We start from the raw sequence: 6,000 nt of genomic DNA, 5'->3' as shown, positions 1-6,000 counted from the left end.
AAGCAAGCTTGGGATATATTAGAAATGACACACGAGGGTACTACAATTGTCAAAAAATCTAAAGTCCAACTCCTCACAACCAGATTTGAAGAAATTCATATGGAGGAAAATGAAATGTTTATGGACTTTTACACTAGATTGAATGACATTGTAAACTCAATGTGGGGTCTTGGCGATAAAATCCCAGAAAGTAAAGTGTGTGCAAAAATACTACGCTCACTTCCTGAACGGTTCAATTCTAAAGTAACCGCGATCCAGGAACTTCGTGATACGGATAATATGAGGGTAGAAAAACTAGTTGGTTCGCTACAAATCTACGAGTTAAACTTTAAAGCTCCTAAAGGAAAATCTATCGCACTAAAATCTTCTAAATGTAATTCAGAAGAAAATTCTGATTCAGAAGATGATATGGCTCTTTTAGCTAAAAAATTTTACAAGATTTTCAAAAGCAAGAAAAGGGTTGATTTTCAAAAATCAAATGACAAAAAGAAGTTTAGACCCAAATCTCGAAAATCTTTGAAAGATAGTCAATGTTACAACTGTCTAGAATATGGGCACTTAGCAAATAGATGTCCTAAAAGGGACAAACCCAAGAAGAAGGGTATGTTGGCTACATGGGATGAATCATCCGATTCTGAAGGTTCTTCTGAATCGGAAGATTCTTAAACTGAGTCGGGCAATGAGGTTAAAGCTCTTATGACTCTAGCCAAATTCACATTTTCGGATAATGACTCTACAAGTGAAGAAAATCGAATAGTGAATGTGAAAATGAAGATGATCTTCAAGACGCTTACAATGCCCTATATAAGGAAAGTTGTAAAATTGTTATCAAACTTAAACTTCCAAAAGAAAAGTTTTCTAAACTCAAAAATTATTTTGATTCACTTGTCTTAGAAAAATCACAAATTTGATTGTTTTGAAAAATCAAAATGCGATTTGGAATTCAAAAACTCACTAATTGTTGATTTAAAATCTGAATTGAGAAACTTAAAACTGAAGTATCTTCTCTTCCGAGTCTAAAGGACACATGGAAATATGCCCAAGGTGATCCAAAGTTAGAGAAACTTTTATCCGGATCAAGAAAATGTGGCGATCGATCTGGGTTGGGCTATGATAAAAATTTACCTCCTAAACAAAAGTATACTCCTCCTATGTTTGTTAAAGGAGAGTCCTCAAACTCAAAAGGGAAAAGTACTTATCAAGATTTTTCTAAAAATTCAAAAACTTATCAAAAACCTAGAAACGGCCATGTCACTTTAATCCGAAACGAAATCCACTAGCTGAAAAGATAGTTGATTTACTCAAGGAGCTCTTAAAATCTAACTCTATAGGTCATTCCTACAAATGTACACAAAAGAAGACCAACTATGTTCCTAAACCCAAAACATTATGAAATGGGTTCCTAAAGTCACCGCTTGGTTGCTCACACCGCTTTCAAAGCAACAAGTCATTCAAAGTGGTACCTAGACAGTGGATGCTCCAGGCATATGACAGGTGACAAAGCTTTATTCACCGATCTGAAAGATATGACTGATGGTTCAGTCACATTTGGTGATGGTAGCAACTGCAAGATTATAGGCCAAGGTACGGTTCAAATTTTTAATCTTCCTGTGTTTAAAAATGTTTTATACGTTGAAGGCCTAAAGCACAACTTGCTTAGTATATCACAAATATGTGATAATAACCATAATGTTTGGTTTTCTAATCAAAGCTATGAAATACTAAACAATAAGGGTTCTGTAATATTAACTGGACATAGAACGTCTGAAAATTGCTATATTATTAGTGAATCCAGCTCATCTAATCAAACATGTTACATGGTCCATACAGACGAGACTGATTTATGGCACAAACGTCTTGGATATGTACATTATCGAAATTTATATCGATTGAGCAAACGAGAACTTGTAAGAGGTTTACCCAAACTTCAGAAATTAGATAAAATATGTGGTGAGTGCCAGATAGGCAAACAAACAAAGAACTCACACAAAAAGGTGAATTCAAATACCACATCAAGACCACTCGAACTTCTCCACATGGATCTGATAGGACCTACCAGAACGGAAAGTCGTGGTGGTAAAAAGTATATCCTGGTAATAGTTGATGACTTTACCAGATTCACTTGGGTAGTCTTCTTAAGGGATAAATCTGAAACCCTTGAAGAAGTAAGAAAAGTTCTCAAAATGATTCAAACTGAAAAATCTTCTCAAATCAGTAAAATTCGTAGTGATCATGGATCTGAATTTGAGAATAGCAATTTTGAGAAGTTCTGTACCGACCAAGGAATTTTACATGAATTCTCTGCTCCCAAAACTCCACAACAAAATGGAATTGTTGAAAGAAAGAATAGGGTGCTTCAAGAAATGGCTAATGTCATGTTGAATAGCATGAAGCTCTCTAAAAATCTTTGGGCTGAAGCAGTCAACACAGCTTGCTATATTATTAACCGTGTCTACACTAGCAAAGATAAAAATAAAACGGCTTACGAATGGTGGTTCAATAAAAAGCCTACTGTTAAATACTTTCGAGTTTTTGGCAGCAAGTGCTATATTTTACGTGATCATGAAAATTTGGGAAAATTCGATACAAAGAGTGATGAAGGGATCTTTCTAGGATATTCCTTAAACAGTCGAGCTTATAGGGTCCTAAATAAAAGGACTGGGGTGATTCAAGAATCCATTAATGTTGTCATTGATGATCATTTAAACACACCAATTTCTAATTCAGATAATGATGAAGTACTAATCATTGATAAACCCGATACTTCATCGAATCAGATTGATTCTGAGTTGAGGACTGTTAAAGATCATCCAACTACACAAATTCTTGGAAACCCTCTCACCGGTGTTCGCACCCGTAGACAACTTGAGGATATATGTAATTATGTATGTTTTACATCCCAAATTGAACCATCTAACGTAAAAGAAGCTCTGGCTGATGAGAACTGGATCGTTGCGATGCAAGATGAACTCAACCAATTCGTAAGAAATGATGTTTGGTATCTCGTACCAAGACCTAAAGATAAACACATCATTGGAACAAAATGGATTTTCAAAAATAAGTCTGACGAATGTGGAAATATAATTAGAAACAAGGCTAGACTGGTGGTACAAGGTTATACTCAAATTGAAGGGATTGATTTCGATGAAACCTTTGCACCAGTAGCACGTCTTGAATCTATCAGACTATTTATATCCATTGCATGTTTTAGAAAGATAAAGATCTATCAGATGGATGTGAAAAGTACTTTTCTAAATGACGATCTACATGAAGAAGTCTATGTTGAACAGCCAATGGGTTTTGAAGATTCCAAAAATACTAATCATGTATATCGGCTTAAAAAGGCACTTTATGGATTAAAACAAGCACCTAGGGCATGGTATGAGAAACTAACGAAATTTCTTTTAAGTCATAATTTTCAAATGGGATCTGTTGATAAAACTCTGTTTGTTAAGAAACATAATGATCATATCTTAATGGTGCAGATTTATGTTGATGATATTATTTATGGATCAACTTGTACTGACTTGACTACTGAGTTTGCAGATTTGATGAAATCACAATTCGAAATGAGCATGGTTGGGGAATTGACTTATTTCCTTGGATTGCAAGTAAAGCAACAACCTGAAGGAATATTCATTTCTCAATCTAAGTATGCTTTGAATCTAATCAAGTGATTTGGATTTGAGAATGGCAAGAATTTCAATACTCCTATGAGTACTACCCTGAAACTGTCAAAAGACTCTAATGGTAAAAATGTTGACTCAAAACTTTATCGGAGTATGATTGGTAGTTTGTTATATTTAACTGCTAGTAGACCTGATATTTCTCTAAGTGTTGGTATTTGCGCAAGATATCAATCTGATCCAAAAGAATCTCACTTGATTGCTATCAAGCGAATTATTAGATATGTCGCAAGTACTGTAAATCTTGGTCTCTGGTATCCTCATGAAACCAATGTCCAATTAGCTGGGTACTCGGATGCAGAAAAGGATGGTAATCTAGATGATAGAAAATCAACCAGTGGTGGTTGTTTTTACATTGGAAATTGTCTAGTTTCCTGGTTTAGTAAGAAACAAAATTCTATATCACTTTCAACAGCTGAAGCTGAGTATATCGCAGCTGGTAATGCATGTACACAGCTTGTTTGGATGCAACGAATGCTAAGTGATTATGGAATTAAACAGGATTCTATGTTATTACATTGTGATAATTCCAGTGCGATAAATATTTCAAAAAATCCTATTCAGCATTCTCGTACTAAGCATATTAACATTAGATTTCATTATATAAGGGAATTAGTAGAAGAAAAAGTTATATCTCTAGAATATATTCCTACTGAAGATCAACGAGCTGATATTTTCACAAAACCTCTCGATAATAGCATGTTCAAAAAGATGAAATTTGATCTTGGCATGTGCATTTTAAATTGATAATTTATGCCTTCTTGTATTATAGTGTATATATTTGCTAGATTGAATTCCAATTTTTGTTTATATTGCAAGAAAATTGAATTTTTTGGGGTTTATTCGACCAGTCGTGAGTATACACGACCAGTCGTACTATGACCGGTCGTAAATACCCACGACCAGTCGTGGAACACGGGTTTCACTTCAAATTAGAGATTTTTCACTTTCTTCCTCATTTCTTCTTTCTTCTCCTTGGAGCTAAACTTCGACTCATCGAACCCATCCTTCAAGTCCTTCAAGGTTAGTATTCTAAATCCCATTTTTCTTGCAGATTTGTGTTAAGATTGTTTCCTTTTCTCTCTTGAAGCTTTCTATTTTGAAAATCTTTGAGATTTGGGGTTTAGATTTTGAAAAATCTGTTTTGAGCAAACCCACTTCTCAATCCTTTGCAACTTCCTATTTTCTTTAAATCCTTGTTGCAAATGGCTTCTAGAGGTAGAAAAACTACTTCACGTGGTCCTTCTTCTTCCTCCAGATCGACCGCTATCTCTAAGCGTCATCTTCTTGTTCCGAATGATGATCCATCATATGTTAAGGATATTAGATCTCGTAATGTTATTGTTGAGCATACTGTTGATGTTAATCACATTGCTCCTTTTGACATCCTTCCTATGCTTGAAGCTGTAGGTTGGGTTAACTTATTGCATTGGGGTGGGCCTGCATACCGGTCCATTGCCCAATCCATGTTTACATGTATTAGTGCATTTTCACGGGATAATTTAACTTTTCAAATTTCTACTAGAGAAGGGCCATTTGACATTGATCGTCATTTAATTTTAGCCCTTATGGAAATTCCTATGAATGATGAGGGTATTCCTATCCATAATTTAACCGATAAACCCTCAATGGATGAAAAACGCATGCTCACTAGAGACTTGTGCAATATGGATGTTCAATGGACTCAAAAAGGGAATGCGCTCCCCACAAGGTATTTGTTACCCAAATATAGAATTCTCCATAGAATCTTTGTGTCTAATCTGTATCCTCGTTCGGGTAATAAATCTGACTTGACTTCGTTTATGGTTCGTGTTATCCATGCTATCTCAAATGGTACTCAGATTTGTTTGTCATCCTTAATCTGTCATTTCATTATTCAGTTTCGACTCCATCCTGGTCATAGTGACATTCCTTTTGCCTATTTTATGACTGTATTGGCTACTCATATGTTAGTCGATATGCCTGTTGATGAGGCACCTATCCATCATCTGATCTTCAACAATACAAATATCAATAAGATGAAGTTGGATCTGCTTCCTGAACAAGGTGGTGGTGGTGGTGGTGGTCCTGAAGAAGCTGGTGTTGACATTAATATGGATGACATTTTTGAGGAACTGGATTCTGACTCAACAAATGATCCAGATTTTGTACTATCTGATGTTGATGCACGTTTGAGTGCATTAGAGGGTAAAGTTAAGGATATTAATGTTAAGTTGGAAAACATGTCTGTTGCTCATGATTTACAATTCAAGTACATGCGCAAATATCTTAGGCGCTTGAACAAAGGCATGCACTAACTTGATCCCTCTATTCC

Source organism: Magnolia sinica, chromosome 6 (genome assembly GCF_029962835.1).
Source record: "Magnolia sinica isolate HGM2019 chromosome 6, MsV1, whole genome shotgun sequence".
NCBI lineage: Eukaryota > Viridiplantae > Streptophyta > Magnoliopsida > Magnoliales > Magnoliaceae > Magnolia > Magnolia sinica.
The sequence above is the reverse complement of the archived record's forward strand: the minus strand, read 5'-3'. Positions refer to the sequence as shown.